The 19853-nt window shown below is 42.1% G+C and overlaps 1 long non-coding RNA gene across 1 annotated transcript; it reads right to left on the bottom strand.

The window, feature by feature from the left end:
- Positions 1–445: 445 nt before the first annotated feature.
- Positions 446–19253, bottom strand: LOC309805128. The gene is made up of 4 exons (XR_014294226.1): positions 19124–19253; positions 4037–4144; positions 3280–3434; positions 446–584 (listed from the first exon to the last, which is right to left on the bottom strand). It is a non-coding gene; the product is annotated as an uncharacterized lncRNA (long non-coding RNA).
- Between the last annotated feature and the right edge of the window lie 600 nt (positions 19254–19853).

Here is a 19853-nt window from a genome sequence, read left to right as displayed (position 1 = left end):
CACTAATACTTGGCAGAGTTGCTTAGAGTATTAATGTCATGAAATATTACCGAAAAAAAAAATCCGAACGAACTTTTTGGCCAACCCAGTACTAGGGCTTCCTACATACTGTTTGGCCCATAATTAGATGCCCAGGAGATGGTAGCAATTTCTGTTATTATTGAACTCTGGAGGAAGTAGGTGGCAAGATGCAGTTCTGGAACTGGACTCACTGTAGGAGACCCTTGCCCTTTGATCCCTAACTGATAGGGAGAGAGGAAGCAAGTGTAGGTTTGATGCCTGCTCAGCCCAGACATAGTTGACTTGTGTCTAACTCTCTGAAGGAGATTTACTTTATAAGGTGAGAATGCAAGTCTTTCCGGATGGGACCAGCATACCAGAGGCTCATTCCCTATGCCCAACTCATAAGCTCCTTGCCTCAGAGATAATGCAGGGCCCAGTTGTAGAGGTCAACTTTGTCATCCAAGAACAATATCCCAGAGACAAGAAGCAGACACGTGGCCTTGGCAGAGAGATTTTCCAGGCAACAGGCTGGTGCTAGACACGTAAGGAATGGCTCAATCAATCCTGCAGCAACCTGGATGCTGAAAGGCACAGAGAAATATGAGAGTTAGAATAAAGTAACAGACTCTGAAACAGTGCTTACTATGTATATACATTGCTCTAAGAATTTCTATATAGCAATTTATTTAATCCTCACAACCACCCTATGAGACAAAGACTATTACTGAGCTGCATCGTCTCTGTCTACCCACCTGCCAGTCTCTGCCCTTCTTTTATCGATGATGGCATTGAATCCCAGGGAAGCTGAGTAATATCAAGTAATTGGTGGGGCTGGGACTCAAACCAGGCACCCAGACAGCCTGGTCCCGGAGTTGGGCTCTACATTCTCCTCCCAACATAGCTTATGCAGCTAATAACCAAGATGTGACCAGTGCAAAGCCCATTATTGCAGCTTTGTACTTTCTTGGCCTCTTAGGCTACCTCCCCAGATCAGTACTCAGGCCACCAGGCTCACATTGTAGATGTGGCAACTTACTGGTCCTTGCCTCTTTCTCTAAGAAATGTGCAAACCCCTTCCCAGGCCATTGCCTATTCAGAGTGGTCTTGCTTATGTCAGTCTGGCTCCAAATTGGACCGAAGGCTTTAGAAAGAAGTGGAGAGGAAGAATGCCACAGCCTCCCCAGGCCCACTGCAAAGCGATAGGGCATGGGATCCTTTTCTGTTTCTTTATACTCCCTTTTCTTCCCTCTGACGATGAGGATAATTCACAAAGATCCTAATGAAACTTTGGATGTAGAGGAAGCCAAGACTTTTGCACCCTGTGTGGGATAACATTGAACTCAGTTGGTAAAAACAGCTAAAAAATAAACACAATTTTGCTTTACATGCATGCTATTTTTTTTTGAGGGGTAGGGGGCTCCTCTTTCAGTATCATGCAATCACATTTTTCACAAATGTGAAAAAGTAAAGAAAATATTAAATGAATAGATTCACATCTTAATGGACAAGAAAAGAGACATCCAGATGAGTGTTCACCAACTTTCTTACAGACATTGATACCGAGTGAAGTACCATTCTATAAAAAAATTAACACTTGACCATAAGGCTTGTAAAGTTGGAATCATTTGATTCTGAGACTTACTTTAAGGATATTTGGGGGGAAAAAAGCCTGGGGAATTCTCTAGCGGTCCAGGGGTTAGGACTCGGCACTTTCACTGTCAGGGCAGGGGTTGATCCCCGGTCCAGGGAGCTAAGATCTCGCATGCTGTGTGGTGCAGCCAAATTGGAAAAAAAAAAGGATATTTGGATCCTTTTTGGATCCTTTTTCTCCTCTTTAGCATCCATCATATTTAAGGAATACTTCTTTATTTCACATGTAGTGGTTAAAGTCATGGACTCTGGGGCCAAACTACATGGACTCATATTCTGGATCAGCCACTCTAGGAATTTGGGTTCACCCAGAAGCTGGATCTGAGATAAGGATTTGGGTACAAATGGCTTATTTGAGAGGTAATGCCAGGAAGCACCAGTAAGGGAGTGGAGAGGTGGTTCAGGAAAGGGAAGACAGACAACATGGTGTGCATTAAGGGGCAGTGTACCTAGGGGTGTCTGGGGTTCTAGTCCAAGGGTGTTTCGCTGGAAAACTGTAGAGAATGTGATTCAGAGGCATCCCACCCAAGGGGCAAAGAAGCTGAGTATTTATCTACCATCTCCCATTCTTTCATTGGCTGAGGGCTACCCCCTAGTATGTGAATTCCCTGGGATTTCTGGCCTTCCCCCTTACAAGCCAAGTTTGCTCCTGTGGCCACAGAAGCCCTCTGGCAGGAGTGGGGACCTGCTTGTCTGCATGGGACCAGTGAGAACCAAAGGATGGGGGTGGAGGACCAACAGCCTCTGCTGCAGTCCACCCCTGTCATCACACAAATCTATTCATGCATCTGTCTTGTCACTGAGCTTTGAAGGTGGTTGGTCACAATTTCCAAGGGGAAAAAACAATTTATAACAATCCCATGGGTGAGGTAAGCCACAGCCCCTTCTGCTGCAGTTAGTCCAAAGGACCTAATTCTGCCCTTCCTCATCTGGTTCTTCTACCCCTCAACTCTGAACTCCCCTGAGCCTCGGCCAGTCCTTCTGCTGGTCTAGGTTGTGTGCCCAGTGGGATAAGCTACACCCGCATCCCTGAGGGGTCTGAACCCCAGGTTTCCATGTCCTTCTCAGGGTGCAGTTGCTGCAATTGCCCATCCACAGTCTAGATGCATCAAGAGGGGACCCAAGCTGTCCTCTGAGTTCCAGACACTCTTCTTCCTGTTCCCACTGTGTAGAAAGAAGCCTGCTTCCTTATGATAATCAAGGTCAATTATTCCTGCCAGTATAAAAACTCTTTTTTTTTCTTTTTTTTTTTTTTTGGCTTACTGGACTGTTGACCCAGGAGTTTTAAATGACCAGGTGACAGACACAGCTTTAAAGTTAGTGAGGCCCTGACTAAATTTGTACAGAAGTTCCTCTCACCTCCGTTTACTTCAGGAACTGGGGTCTTTAGTCTAGGAGAAACCAAAGTTGCAGAAACAGGAAGTACAACCTCTCCAAGTAGGTCACTAGGAATGACGGTGAGAGGACCACTTCCTACTTATATTTCCTGGATCTGTGAATTCTACCTCCCAGGATAATGACTTGATGCATATACCATACCTTAAAGACCAGCGTCCCAAGCCCATGGTGTATCATCCCCAGCTGGCATCGTAGCTAAGCCTTTATGAGGTCCTTCCAAAACTCTACCTGGCCAGCAGCCTCCAGATGATGGGGTGTGTGGTAGGATCAGTAGATCCTGTGGTTGTGTGACTGTTGTCTCGACTTCACTGTAAAGTTGTTCCTTTGGTCTGAGGTAATGTTATGTGGATTCCCATGTTGGTAAACCAGACATTCTGTGAATCCTTAGATAAAGGTAGACAGGGAAGTTAAATCCAGCCCCACTAAGCACGAGTCTGTGTCTCCTTCCAAGTGGGATGGGTCTAATATAATCAACTTTCGACCAGTGGTAAGTTGACTCCTTGAGGGATCATACAAAACTGAGAGCTCAGCATCAGTCTCCGCTGTTAATGGGTCAGGCAGGAGATGCGGCAGAAGCTAGGTCAGCCTTGATAAGGGGATCCCCTGCTGGTACCTCCATCCCTGTCATTCTTATAATCAAATTATGAGCCTGGTTTTCAGCAGTCTGCCCTCCAGCTGCAGAAGATATGAGTCTCTTTATACACCAGCATAGAGGACTCCTTACCTTCTTCTTCTTCACTGACATGAGCCTGTTAACTTCTTTTTTCAGAGTGACTACTGCAAACAACAGCAACCAACCCCCAATCTTTGTAGTTACCATTGCCCTCAAATCTTTCAAGTGCTGGAGCTATGGCATAAGCCAGGGCATCCCTTTCCATCAGTACTCCATCCCAACCCCCCATGGGTGAGTCTTAGTAACTATAATGCTCCAGCACACAAGGGGTTTTCACCACCTAACTTACCACCAACAAAGGATGCTTGTTACCTTCTGGCCAGTGAACTGTCAGGTTCCAAATCACAGTTGTAGGTCTGTTTTCTCGGGCCACTTCCAGTTCTTCCAACTGTCATGGTTGAGTTTCCAAAAAAACAGATCCTGAGACAAAGATTTGAGTGGAAGTATTTTACTTGGGAACTGAAACCAGGAAGCATCATTTAGTGATAGATGCAATGGAAAAGAGCAAATACAAGGTGTGTTAAGGAGCATTTTAAAGTTGTTGGCATTGTGGACACAATAAGAATGAGGAGTTCTGGAAGACCATAAAGAGTGTGCTGCAGAAGTATCCATTCAAGGTGAAAGGATGCTGGACTGTTTATCCTCCAGCTTCATTGGGTGAGGTCTGTCCCCAGGGCCATTAATTCTCTGAAACTTACAACCCAAAGGAGAGTTGGTAAATACTCTCCTGTAGGGTCTACATTCAGATGATAAAAACTAATGTGAGACTTCACATGATGAAACCCAAAGTAAGACAACCCTTGGCCGTTTTCAAGTTCAACTAGGTTGAATGCTTCAAGATAAGTACCAAAGCCATGAGGTTGTCTTCCTTTGCAAATGAGGTGACTGATCTCCCCAAAAAAGAAGAGGGAGATTACATAAGCAAATTGCTATTTCTTAAGATGTATGAATTTCCACTGTAGGAAAGATCCCACAATTTTGGTGTAAATTTTCTAGTCTTGCCACTGACAGTTCCTTTCCATCTTCCCATCACATGGCCCTGTAGTCTGGGTCAAAGCTGTATGAGAGATGGAGGTTGGAAGACCTGAGTTCTCTTCCCTGCTCTGGCATCAGCTCATCATCAGATATTGGGTTCTGTTCTCAACCTCTCTGGACCTCAACTCTCTCATCCATAAAATGTGGGTAAAATAACTTCATCCATTACTTTACTGATTAAATAAGATGCTGTGTATGTGTGAAGGGTTTGTAAGGTTAAAAATGCTATTTAAAATGAGTTTATATTAAAAATAATTGTCAACTCTGCAAGAGGTGAAACTGGGCCTTTGAATGCAGCTTTTGGAGACACACATCTGTAAGAATCATCTCTGGCACTAGCCTCTCGCTTTCACCCTGGTCCATGATACCTGGCCCGGCTAAACTCATGTCTTTCTTCTCCTCTTCAGCTACCTCCCCTGGGCTCGTGCAGGTCTCCATGCCCTCACTCTGGCCACTGACTCTATTCCTACATTTGTACCCTGCGTTTGGTGTAACACCCTGGGAACATCTTGTGTCACATTCTGACACTGCATTTCCCTGATTTGAGCTTGAATGCCCTGGCTCTCTTCCTGCCTGAATTCCTCTCCTTTTGCCCAGCCTCCCACACTAGGACAATAACTCTGCTGTGATCCATTTTTTGTCAATATCGATCCTAGATGAGGGAGAGAGCATGATTTTTAACTGGCCCGCTTGAACCACCAGAGTCTTATTCTCAAGTTACACACACAAAAATAATAATTCAATTGAAAGAAGGGTTAGGGTATAGTTTATAAGTCTCATTCCACCAGCCACAACTACTAGGACTTCTTTTATCTTCCAGGGCATCTGGACACACTACACAAAGGGAACCCACACCTCAAGGTAGCTGAAACTTAAATCACAGTAAAAACTCACTAATTTGAAATTGATTCTGAATCAGTAAACAGTAGGATTCCTGTGCAAAAAGCATGAGACTGGGTGCCTGGCACGTAATGAGGGCCCAATAATATTTGTTGAATGACAGACTAAGAGTCACAATATGTGATTTTTTTGGCCCAAGCTTCACTGATAATCATTCACAGTACGGTTCTGGATAAAGGCTTAATCCCCCAGGCCTCAGTTTCTTCATGAATAGAAGGCGAGCATCTCTGTGGTCCCTTCCGGATCTAAAATCCTCTTCTATGTAACTGGGCTAAAGTTCACTTTTGCACCATCAATGAAACAGATGTTTCCTTCAGTTCTCTGCTCAAATGTCTCCTTGTCAGAGTGACTTTCTTGATAATTCTATATTAAATAACATCTTTCTCCTTCCCCTGTCACCCTCTATCTTCTTATTCTGTTTTATTCTTCTTCATAGCACTATCAGATATTTATTCATCATTTGTTTATCATCTGTCTCCTACCACTAGAGATTAAGTGCCTCCAGAGTAGAGATTTTATTTGTTGTGTCTGTAGCTGTGTGCCAGCAGCTAGAACAACAACAGACACGTAGGAGTCTCTCATTACATCGCCCTTGAATTAATGCGTGATCTAAACAAGCTACAAGGAATATAAATTGGGAAGAGTAGGTACCCTATTAAGAAATCGAACTTTTCAAGTGCTCTTGACACCCTTTCAGAATTACTCATTTCCTTTGAAATTAACACAGCTTACTGCAAGCCACCCCTCTCCTTTCTTAAACCAAGTTCCCCCCAAATCGTCTCCCAGGAAATGCTTTGCAATCCTAGTCCTAACTATTCTTCATCTTGAAGGTAATCCAACTGCACACATTTTTAATAATTAAAATTCAGTTTTATTTGTTCAGGCTGGATTTCCCTGATTACAATATTCCAAACCAACAAGTTTAGTAGCAGAGAGTTTATGGGTACATGCTGGCCTTCTGTACCATTTGAGAATATGTTTTAGAACATAGTGGTGCCTTGAGACTTCATGAGTTTGAATCCTGGCTCTGCTAGTTGTTACCTGAGTGATTTGGAGCAAGTTACTTAGGCTCTCTGTGTCTCCGTTTCATTTGTAAAAGGGAGATAATAATTATTCTGTTTTTCTCCAGTTGCCTTTGCCATTCTCTATCCTGATCCATGTTCTAGGACCCTAAGCTCTATGGACTTCAGCCCCCTGGGCTCTCTTGAGTTGGGCCACAGGGAGGCCTTGGGCAGGAGATTTGAGGGCAACAGGAAAGGGGGTTGAAACATTTAGCCTCCACACCCTCCCTCCTAACCAGGCTTTGGCAGTGACTGTCTTCCTTGACCGCTGTATCTGACAAGTGGCCCGTCTGCCATGACTGAAGATGGAACTTTGTCTGGTGACTCTGTCCTCCCTCCCTCTGCTCCTTGCAGCCTGAAATGCTATCCGTTTCCTGTGTTTTCTAGTTCCAGACGTATCCATATTTCTTGAAGATCCCCTTCATCCTATCCACACCTCTGAAAGCAGTCCCTTCATTAAAATCTCTTCAGCTAATCCTCTGAGTTGGGCTTTCTGCCTTCTGCCAAATCCTAACCAAAGCAGCATGGATGCACCACTAGGTGTCAAACGTGTGAAGGCATGTAAAACAAATAGAACATTGCCTGACACCTTCAAGTTATCAGTTTGTGTGAGTGATTATTATCTACATAACAAGATGAGAAATTGTACAAGACAGCATATGTGAAACACATCATTCAGAACTGATATACATTCTTTTTGGTGGGAAAAAACTGACACTGTATACAGTCTTTTGTGTATGATCCTGAGTCAGTTAAGAAATCTCCCAGACTCATATGGTTGCTATGGGAATAATAGAAGATGATGTATATGATAAAAATAAGCACCATGACTGATAAATTGTAGGCACTCATACGTACCAATCAAAAGGGGCAGGAGGGGTGGGCCAGCTTCACAACTGTGTGATCTGTCCTTATTAGGGACATCACACTTGGTTTAATACTCTTCAGTTGCCATTTTGAAATTCTTAGTAATTTTTGAACAAAAGAGTCCTGCATCTTCTCTTTGTAGAGGGCTCCACAAATTATGTAGCCAGTCTGGGAGGGAGGGCTCACTTTATTTTTCAAATCATTGATGTCACTCTATAATTGGCAAATTCTTTTTGTATCAGACATAAACTCATCAACAACTAGCTAAAAGGAAATGAGACTCTTAAAAGATGGCATCTGGGGCTTCCCTGGTGGCGCAGTGGTTGAGAGTCCGTCTGCCGATGCAGGGGACACGGGTTCATGACCTGGTCTGAGAGGATCCCACGTGCCGTGGAGCGGTTGGGCCTGTGGGCCATGGCCGCTGAGCCTGCGCATCCGGAGCCTGCACGTCCGGAGCCTGTGCTCCGCAACGGGATAGGCCACAACAGTGAGAGGCCCACGTACCGCAAAAAAAAAAAAAAAAAAAAAAGATGGCATCTGGTGTTAAGACACTATTAATCAATTAATAAATACCTGCCAAAGAGCTGGTATGTGTTAGGCATCGAGCCAATACCTCTTTGAGCCTAAAATTTCCTGCCTTGTGATTCCAGGCTGAGTTGATCAACCTGTGATGGGATTGGAACTGACCTTTCTGTGAACCTTTCAGTCATATCTATGGTATCTGAGCCTTGGGGAAAAAAAATTGTTTCCTATTTCATCACAGAACTGTGACTTGGATTTGGACAGTGAATCATATAAACTCAATTAGAAGAACTGGCAGCTAAAATCCTACAGTTAAAGGATCTGTCCAGGAACACCATACCAAATTTGGTATGACTTGAGGAATGATGCATAACTTTTTCAGGATCTTAAGTCTACAAAACTGAAAATGCAAAGAAGCTCCCAGAATGATTACCTCCTCAAGGTAACATTTCATACCCAGTAGGTGTGCTGTGACCTTGACAGAGGGTGAAGGAGTAAAAACAAAATATAGGTTTGTCCATTTAAGGAAAAAATGACTCTGCCAGGCATCAGGGAAGGCTGGACTGCTCCCAGTGCATCCTGATGGCAGCCTAATAATATGTACCACCTTTGGAGATGTTTCCTTTGGATATGCTCATTCCTTGAGTATAAGTATATCCTGAATCAAAGATGTCTCCCAAACAGGCAGCACATGATAATTTCTCAGGTGGAAGAAGGAAGGCTAAGAAATGGGCCTTGGGGCTTCCCAAGCAGTGGAGCAGTGCTTGACGGTCTGCCTGCCAATGCAGGGGACACGGGTTCGAGCCCTGGTCCAGGAAGATCCCTTAGCTGCGATGCAGCTAAGCCCATGCACCACAACTACTGAGCCTGTGCTCTAGAGCCTGTGTGCCACAACTGCTGAGCCCACGTGACACAACTGCTGGGGCCCGTGCACCTAGAGCCCGTGCTCCTCAACAAGAGAAGCCACCGCAGTGAGAAGCCCGGGCACAACAACAAGGAGTGGTCCCCCCCACCACCACCACAAATAGAGAAAGCCCGCACGCAGCAATAAGGACCGAACACAGACAAAAATAAATAAATTTATAAAATTTTTTTAAAAAAGAAATGGGACTTATATGTTTGGCTGGAATCTAAAGGGATTGAATGGACCAAAATCTATGAGCTAAGGGACAGGCTTTCTTAAAAATTAACCATTAAATTAGAGCACCTCTCTCTTGTTTACAAATTACAAGACACACACACACACACAGAGCCAGTATACCCACCTTTACAATGCTAGTTAATGCCATCTCTAAAATACAATGAAGTAAGAGAATTAGAACAGATATGGGGGGGGGGGCGGGAAATAGGAAGCTGAGAGAGATGGCAGCTCTCTAGTCGTATAAGTAGTTCTAAAAAAAAAGAGACTAGTATTCTTCTATATGATTAATAAGTTTTCCAGGTAGTTTTTTTTTTTTTTTTACATCTTTATTGGAGTATAATTGCTTTACAATGGTGTGTTAGTTTCTGCTTTATAACAAAGTGAATCAGTTATACATATACATATGTCCCCACCTCCCTTCCCTCTTTCATCTCCCTCCCTCCCACCCTCCCTATCCCACCCCTCTAGGTGATCACAAAGCACCGAGCTGATCTCCCTGTGCTATGCAGCTGCTTCCCACTAGCTATCTATTTTACGTTTGGTAGTGTATATACGTCCATGCCACTCTCTCACTTTGTCCCAAGTTACCCTTCCCCCTCCCCATATCCTCAAGTCCATTCTTTAGTAGGTCTGCGTCTTTATTTCTGTCTTGCCCCTAGGTTCTTCAGAACTTTTTTTTTTTATTCCATATATGTGTGTTAGCATACGGTATTTGTTTTTCTCTTTCTGACTTACTTCACTATGTATGACAGACTCTAGGTCCATTCACCTCACTACAAATAACTCAATTTCGTTTCTTTCTATGGCTAAGTAATATTCTGTTCTATATATGTGCCATATCTTCTTTAGCTCTTCATCTGTTGATGGACACTTAGGTTGATTCCATGTCCTGCCTATTGTAAATAGAGCTGCAATGGACATTGTGGTACATGACTCTTTTTGAATTATGCTTTTCTCAGGGTATATGCCCAGTAGTGAGATTGCTGGGTCATATGGTAGTTCTATTTTTAGTTTTTTAAGGAACCTCCATACTGTTCTCCATAGTGGCTGTACCAATTTACATTCCCACCAACAGTGCAGGAGGGTTCCCTTTTCTCCACACCCTCTCCAGCATTTATTGTTTGTAGATTTTTTGATGATGGCCATTCTCACTGGTGTGAGATGATATCTCATTGTAGTTTTGATTTGCATTTCTCTAATGATTAATGATGTTGAGCATTTGTTCATGTGTTTGGTGGCAATCTGTATATCTTTGGACAAATGTCTAGTGTGTGGAAACCTTTCCTCCTTCACAGCTCCCTCCCACTGGTGCAGGTCCCGTCCCTATCCATTTGTGTCTGCTTTTTTTTTTTTCTTTTGCCCTACCCAGGTACGTGGGGAGTTTCTTGTCTTTTGCGAGCCAGCGTTCAGTAGGTGTTCTGTAGGAGTTGTTCCACGTGTAGATGTATTTCTGATGTATCTGTGGGGAGGAAGGTGATCTCCACGTGTTACTCTTCCACCATCTTGAAGCCAGGCTTCCAGGTTGTTTTTCCATGAGGCTACTCAAGGTCAACACTTGGTACAGAGTTGGTCTCCACGTGGGTTAAGACGGGAAGAAGGAACAAATGAAATGCAATGATCTGTTCAACCTCCCATGAGCAGAGCTGAAACCAGTATGAAACATCTTTTCCCCGTGAGAGTGCCTTTGATATTCTGATACAACTGAAGAAAGATGTTGGAAGAGGGGAAATAGACACAAAGGGTGATATGTTCTGGGCTTCAAACTCCCTAGAGTGCTGTCTCTAGATGGCAACAGGGAGAGAAGCTGAAGCCTGTTGGTTATCTTAAACTTTTGAAAGCACGGCATACTGAGAGAAAAGAAGGACCCAAGTCAGGGAGCATCAGCCTCCGAAAACCCCAGGGGCAGACAGGGGTGGGAAGCTCTCATGGATCAGAGGTCAGTGGTGAGTCAAAGACTCAGCCTTATCAAAAATGCCTATGGCTGCGTGCTATTTACCGCCAGTGTTATCAGACTTTGTTCTTCTACAATATGCAACAGGAGACGGGTGTGACTAATCCATATGTTAATGAACCATCTGATAATAGAAAGTGCAATAAATGTTTGTTGAGTGAATGTTGTAGAGTGGGCAGGGCTATAAGGATTCACATATTCATTAGGAAAAATACTAATTTGTACTTACAGGTTAATTCTTGTCGTAAAGACTGGAATATCCCACCCTGGGTGGAAGGTGAGGGATTCTAAGTCTCCCTTGCCTAGGGGAAGCAGTCGTCCTGGTCCTCCTTGTCATCCTACTGTTCTTTATTTACTTCATCTTCATAACTTCTCCTAACCCTTCTCTTCTTTGAGAGAGGATGTGGTGTCAGAGAGTCGGGGTTAAAGTTGATTTTGCCTGAAAGGAGAAGGAAGGAGGACCCTTCACCATCTCCTCACCTCTTTCTCATCCTCTCTGTACCATCTGCATCTTCTCCAATGCCACAGTGTCCATCTTCTCCTTTATATCCTCTTGTTTTTCCATCTCTGTCTCCTCTCATCTAATTGCTTTACCATACTCAGTGTAGGTGTTGTTGAGAAAGCTAAATAATAAATGTCATATGAACATGCATGTTTCATGTTTTCCAACATACTGGATATTATTTTATTAAAGGTAATACTTGAAGATATTTTTGGTACCACCCCTCTGTTCTGACATCCTGGGATATATGTCTTGGTCTCTCTCATTATTTCCAAACTCTGGTGCTAGAGTTTCTGTCATCGAGGTGTTTCTCTGAAGCCAACCTATTTTTCTCCATTACTACAAGCTCTTGTTACATCAAAACAGTTGTTAACAGAAAGAAAAAGCACTATAGACGTTTAAAGGAAGGAGAAATTGTTGTGGGCTGGGAAGCTTGTGGAAGACTTCACTTAGAAGGGCAAACTTGAGTTGACCTTTAAAGGTGTGTAGGGTTCAAGTAGGCCAAGAAGAGAAAGAGAGTATTTTAGGTAAAGGAAATTACGTGAAATAAGGAATGAAACAAAAATATAAGAAATATAAGGTGTGAGAGGAAGAAAGAAGGCAGACTAGTATGAATGAAGCTCCATGTATGATGGCAGGGGGACATGAAGATGAACATAATACATGAGGGCCAAATTGGGGATGATGTTGAATATCAAGCCAAGGGTTTGAATTTTAGCTTTGCTTTGGCCAAGGTGGTTTTAGATACAAATAACAGAAAACCACTTTAATGAGTATAAGCCCCAGGGAGTAAGGTAACCTGAAAACAAAGGGATCTGGAGCAACTCAAGGGCAGAATGAACAGATGGGTCTCCCCAAGGGCTGGAACCAGGAATGAAAATCTACCAGGAGCTAGAGCTACAAGTTTCCTAGTCTCCATCACACAACTCCACCCCCTGTCATATACTTGCTCACCTCAGCTTCTCTCTGCATATCTGCCTCATCCTTTTCTCTCTGTGCAACAGACTTGTCTGCTCCCCATGAAAGTGGTATAAGACAATCCTCCCCATAACTCACGTGCTTACATCTCCTTAGTTCAAATGACCAGCAGAGGCTACCAGCATCTTTGGCTTCCAATTCAAATTTCTGTGAAAGAGAATCTGATTGTCTATTCCTAGTGCAATAACAGAAGTGATGTCCTATTGAATAAACATGGCTTTCTGGGGCTCACCTCCAGGATGAAGCAGTGCTCAGAGAAGGAATATGGGACTGCAGCCTGGACAGATGCCCTAAGGGATGTCTTCAATACTTTTAGAGCCAAATGAATGTTTTGGCGGTGGGTGAAGAAATAATGGAAGTGATCTCAGGAAGCTTCAGCAGGGAGGTGAACAGCTTACAAGTGAACATTCTCAAAGCAGGAAGACCAAAAATGAGCTATTCTAATCTAAGCATTGAAAACTTAAAATAATGTGGTTATGGTCAACTCGACCACTATTCTCTAGAAAAATATACTTGGTTCAACAAATATAACTTTGTATTTAGTCATGAGAGGAACATTTCTTATTTCATAGCTCAGAGCCAAGCCTGAGCTATTTGATAATATATATAAACACTATTATATGTTGGCAGTTGATCTCTCTTTATCCAGTGGTTGCCCAACTCCCTGCTTTGAAGTTAGAACTTGGGATAACTTAATTAGTAGGGGGAAACCCATAAAATGAAGTCAGTTCCATGCTGTCCTACTCTAACTACTACATAGGACTTTGTAAATTCTCATTCCCTGAAGCTGGTCAAAATTTGTTTTTCATCTGTTGCTAGTTAATTTGATTGGTTAGCTGAGGTCATAGTCATTGGTCTAAGCCCACACATGGGACTATCAGCTTCACTCTGTCCCTTGGCCACAAACCATATCCTCATGAGGCTCCATCCTCAGGTCCAGCTATGGGAGGGTTGGGAGAGCAGAAACCCTAGTGTTTGGGAAAAAATAAAAATGCTACCACTCCTCTGACATCTTCAGCTTCCACCTGGTTACTAGATGACCTGCTACTCCTTGTGTTATGACAATATTACTTCGGATGACTCTCTGTGTTTTTCTGACCTTCAATGTTAGATGTTATAGCTACATCTCCTATCTTCAGACTTGCTTTCATTGTAACAGAATAATATTGCTGCAATATCTTTTTTGATTTTTTAGCAACTCTGCTAGAATAGAATAGAAACCCCCACTTAAGTGACTTAAAAAACAAACAATTGTATGGCCCTATATATTAAGAAGGCCAAAGGAAGGGCAGTGTATTGGTTTGTAAGAGTTGCTCTAACTAAATAGCACAGACTGGGTGGCTTAAACAACAGGAATTTATTTTCTCTTAGTTCTGGAGACTCAGAGTCTGAGATCAAGGTGTGGGAGCTTCGGTTACTCCCAAGTCCTCTCTCCTTAGCATTCAGACAGCCGCCTTCTCTTTGCATTTGCATCTCTGTGCCTCTCTCTGTATGTCCAACTCTCCTCTTCTTATCAAGACACTAGTCTGATTGGATTAGGGCCCACCCATAAGACTTCATTTTACCTTAATTACCTCTTTAAAAGGCACTATCTCCAAATACAGCCATATTTCAAAGCACTGAGAGTTAAGACTTCAACATATGAATTTTGGAGAGACACAATTCAGTTCATAATAGGCAGCTCTGTGATTGGTTAATTCAGTGTTTCAGGCCCTAGGGGTTGCCATGTCTCTGCTCAGTCATCTTCAATGTGTGGATCCGATCCTTAGCCTAGCTCCTCATGTTGTACAATGACTGCTGCGGTTCTGGGCATCACATCATATGGGATAAGCCTAGTAGAGTAACAAACTGAGTCTTCCTAGGTATCTCTCTTTATAATCCTATTCAAAGGATCCAGCGTAGACTTCTCTTTTCTCACGGGCCAGAATCTCTTCATGTGCACTTGCTTAAACTAATTCCCAGTGAGAGAGAGAGAGACTGCCATGCTTAGTTTAGGCTACACACAATTCATCCCCAGCCTCCCTGGGAGCACAGTGTTGCTTATTAAAAAAAAAAAAAAAAAAAAAAAAAGGAGAGGGAAAGGGCTTCCCTGGTGGCGCAGTGGTTGAGAGTCCGCCTGCCGATGCAGGGGACACGGGTTCGTGCCCCGGTCCGGGAAGATCCCACATGCCACAGAGCGGCTGGGCCCGTGAGCCATGGCCGCTGAGCCTGCGCATCTGGAGCCTGTGCTCTGCAATGGGAGAGGCCGCAGCAGTGAGAGGCCCGCGTACCGCAAAAAAAAAAAAAAAAAAAGAGAGAGGAAAAAAGGAGATACCTGTGCAAAATCAGGATCCTACGAGGAGCAAGGAAGGGGCAAAATGGAAACCAACATTTTCTGCTGCAACAGTTTGCCCTCTTGCTTTCCCTGGACCATATCTCTGAATTTCACCATTACTGTGGACCCTGTGATTTTCAGTCTAGATGCTGCTTGTAAAGCCAATCTTTGCACCTGCAATAAAGAGCCCTATAAAGAAATATCAGTTTCCCTGGGCTGACTCACCTGAAATGGGCAGTCTCCTCCAGCTTGTGTCTTCTCTTCCCCAAACCCATGACCCCACCCCATGCTTAGCTGCATCTTTTTGACACAGTCTGTATCTTATATTCAGCTAGCTACCCAGATCTCAGTTTCTGTGCAAAAGATGTAAGAGCTTTCTCCTTAGCTAGTCATTGTGCAAATATGTGTCACTGAGAACAAGAGGAGCTGGTTAAGAGAAGAGGGATCACTCAGCGCAAACTCATCACCAATATTAAGAAAATAACTTGAAAGCTGTGCATACAAATGGCAGGTTACTAGTTGGAACATCATTTACATGTGCTGGTTAACACAAGGCTCTTTATCAATATCATTTATAAACGATTCCTTTACTGCTGACAATTAATTAATTTTAGAAGGACGTTCTACTTTCTTGTTGATTTTGTTCTGGTATTATTTGCATCAAAAAGGAGAATGGGTAGGAGGATAGGAAAGATGTTGTTTAAGGGTACAAACTTACAACAAGTAGTAAAAAAGCCCTAGAGATCTAATGCATAGTATAGGGAATACAGACAACAATATGGTATTATAATCATCAAACTTGCTAAGAGACTAGAACTTAATTATTCCAACCACTAAAAAAAAAAAAATGTAATGGGATAGAGGTGTTCATTATTGTAATCATATTATGATTCATAAGTGTATCAAATTAACATGTACACCTTAAATTTACACAATGTTATATGTCAAATATTTTTTCAATAAAATTTCAAAACTGCAAAAAAAGAAAAAGAAATTAAGGGTTGTATTTTACTAAATATTAAAATAGGTTATGACTACATCTATAAACATTTGTGATATTGCAAATGCATTTACTTATGGTGGCTAATATTAAAATTCATATAAGTTTTTCAAAAAGGAGAATCTTTTGCTTTGTTTTCCCCCCAGGCCATCCAAGAAGAACTTAAGAATCTCTCATGTGCTGAAAAGATGCTCAACATCACTAATTATTAGAGAAATGCAAATCAAAACTACAATGAGTTATCACCTCACACCAGTCAGAATGACCACCTTTAAAAAGTCTGCAAATAGCAAATGTTGGAGAGGGTGTGGAGAAAAGGGAACCCTCCTACACTGCTGGTGAGAATATAAGTTGGTGCAGCCACTGTGGAGAACCATATGAAGGTTCCTCAGAAAACTAAAAATAGAGCTACCATATGACCCAGCAATCCCATTACTGGGTATATATCCAGATAAACCTATAATTCAGAAAGATACATGCACCCCTATGTTCATAGCAGCACTATTTACAACGGCCAAGACATGGAAGTAACATAAATGTCCATCGACAGATGAATAGATAAAGAAGATGTGGTACATATATACAATGAAATACTACTTAGCCATAAAAAAGAATGAAATAATGCCATTTGTAGAAACATGGATGGACCTAGATATTATCATACTAAGTGAAGTAAGTCAGAAAGAGAAACACAAATGCCATATGATATCACTTATATGTGGAATCTAAAATGTGACACAAATGAACTTATCTAAGAAACAGAAACAGACTCCTGAACACAAAGAACAGACATGTGGTTGCCAAGGGAGAGGGGCTTGGGGGAGGGATGGAGTGGGAAGTTGGGGTTAGCAGACGTGAGCTATTATATATAGAATGGATAAACAACAAGGTCCTACTGTACAGCACAGGGAACTATATTCAATATCCTATGATGAAACATAATGGAAAAGAATACTTTTAAAAAAGAATATACATATATGTATAACTGAATCACCTTCCTGTATAGCAGAAATTAACACAACATTGTAAATCAACTATACTTCAATTTAAAAAAAAGAATTTCATATATGCAATGTAGGATCTCAGTTTCTGTGCAGAAGAAACTATTTTTAATCTCCCACGAGTCTCTGATTCTCTGACAATTCAGTTTATTATTTGAGCTTGAAATGGCTTTGCTGCCAAGAAATAAAGGTTATTTGTTTTGCTTTTTGATGAGCAAACGGCAATGTGTGAATAAATAGTACAGAAAGAAAGCTTGGTTTCTTCTATAATTTCTACTTAATACTATCAAATTCTTTTAAAATATGAGCTTCCTATGTCCGTGATCACTTATTTAGAATCACTTTCCCTACCGAGCTCTCCTTTGGCAGATGACTACTACCCAGGATTTGATTCTTATTTGTGTGCCCATATACACTTTTCTCCCATACCAACTAATCACAACTTCAGCCTTCTGCTTTGGGCATTTGTTTCTGATAAGCATGGAGCAGAGGGATGAAAGGGACCTTTCTCTGGACTGAACTGAGCCAGGAAATGTCAAAGAGAGCAGATCGCAACAAGCACTGGTCACACGCTGGTGGCTGGTGTGTCTCATGGCAAGTAAAGGGAAAGGGGCCAGGAGGGCCAGGGACCTGGGAACCAAGTCTTGGGTTTAAGACATCAGGGAAATTAAACTTGAAAAGAGATGGAAACCTTGATAACTACCTTTAGGTATTTTTCACGACGAGAAAAAGAAAATGATCATAGTAATAGCTAAATTTTACTGAGAGCTTACTCAGATGAAGATTTCAAAGAAGCGAATTATGCCCAATCATGAAAGACAAACATAGCCATCTGAGGCTAGAGCGGACTCCATGGTAATTGCTGCCGCCGGGGTATTCCAATGCAAGCCAGGTGCTTCACTGTCATAATGCCCTAGAAGGGACTTCTCTTTTGAAGTGGGATGTTGAAAAAGATGATTTCTAATTTTCCTTCGTGCTGAATCTATGACCCTGTAAAAGTCAGGAAAGCTATTTGATGAATGGCATTTTCTTAGAAAACATTTGATCCAAGCACCACCACAATACAGAAACACCTGCTGTGGTATCTCTGGATGCTCTCCTAAATTCCTAACAACAAAACTGTGCCTCCTTTCTCATGCACTCACTCATTCATTCATTGACTCTACATAAATGTCATGAGCTCCTGCTCTGTGTTAGGTTCTGTGCTAGGCACAGCAGACACAACGTGAATAAAGACACAGATCTGTCCTCAGGTAGCTCATAGTCCATTAGAGGAAACAGACAAAAAAATCAAGTAGATAAATAAATTACACGGCTTTGCGTAAGTACAACAATCAGAGCATGCACTTGGCAGAAAGGGAGTTATGGACTTTGTCTCTGGGGTCAGTGCAAGCTTCCCAAAGAAATGAGAGCTAAACTAAGTTTGATAAAAACAAATTCAAATATTTCAAGTAGGCGAGGGAAGTGGGTATTCCAGAGAGAGGGAGCAGAACGACAAAGGAATCAGGAATGAAACAAACACTGAGGCCGAGTGGAACATTGATGGCCACAGTTTCTCCAAACTAAGAGACTTGGAGATCATCTTGTAGGGGGATGGGAGCCACAATCAGACCTGCATTTCTAGAACTGATGCTCATTTCAATCTACTGCTCTGTCTACTCTGGCCAATCCACCTACCTAGGTTCCCCTTCCTGTCTATTTCTAGTCTTCCCATGCTCAGCATTGACAGCTAGAAGGAAGACGATGGCTCAGTGGGCAATCCTTTTCCTCAGACATATAGACCTTTCTCCACTGCTCCAGGCACGCTGCCTGGACAAATTCCATCCCATGATAAACCTTACTACGCCACACCTAGACACAGACAAGATTGGAATTCATGAATAACTTTCTAATCATCCCATAGGTTTTCCTGGGTTTTATGGACTGGCCTCCCATCTCTTATTTCTTTGAAAAATAAACACTATTTCATCTCAGGAGAGGTGCTTTGCTTATTAGTGATAAGTTCTATCATTTTGCAGCTAGTTAGAATAGAAATCTGTTAAATAAATGATCAGAGTTGTTGCACGACTGATAGTTATAAAACTAAATTGAAAGAGTAATAGAAAAATAGCCCAGAAAAACTCTTACCTTGGCCCAGAATAGCAGGATCAGGATGACTTCATGGGTTATTTCACTTCTAATTTCTAGATTGCAAGATAATTTCAATAAAGATAATGCTGGGCAGTTACTGAGTCAGCCATACACTTGAGTTACTGCCTTTATGACTTTTACAATGGAGTGAGGATGTGAGTCACATCTTATTCCAGAGCACTTGTGTTTGATAGAGCTTCAATCCATCAGACTGTGAAGAAGTCAAGCAAGACAAAATATATCCCAAGGAAGCCACAATAGAGGGAAAATGATAGAGAGAATATCCTCGTTAACTGCAAGCACTGTTACATCCCCCAAAGTTTATTCTTAACCTATCTATGAATGTTTTAAAAGGCAAAGATGATCTTAAAATGTGAAACATATTGTCAGCGTAATTTAATGGAATATAGCAAGGCATTTTTTTCCTGTTTTAAACTGGCAGATTGTGTTGCTTAAGTCTTGTGTTAGATCTCTCAGTTGTGAGCAAATGCATAAAAATAGCTTTCCATTCTGTAGTTGGGTCTAAGCCAATTAATAAAAATAAGGAAATGACTCAGTGGAGAGTCTGAGATACTGAACATTTTAGAATTCATATTATCCCCTACATGCACTCTCTTAAGAATGGACTTGAGCAAGACCTCAAAAAAGTATAAGATGTTCCTCTCACATGGATGTCTATGTTCCAGAGACACTCCAAAAGAGAGACACATGTCCAGTGATGATGAAG

The sequence above is a fragment of the Mesoplodon mirus genome (genome assembly GCF_964341445.2).
Source record: "Mesoplodon mirus genome assembly, chromosome: 5".
Classification (NCBI taxonomy): domain Eukaryota; kingdom Metazoa; phylum Chordata; class Mammalia; order Artiodactyla; family Ziphiidae; genus Mesoplodon; species Mesoplodon mirus.
This window is presented reverse-complemented; position numbering and strand designations above follow the sequence as displayed.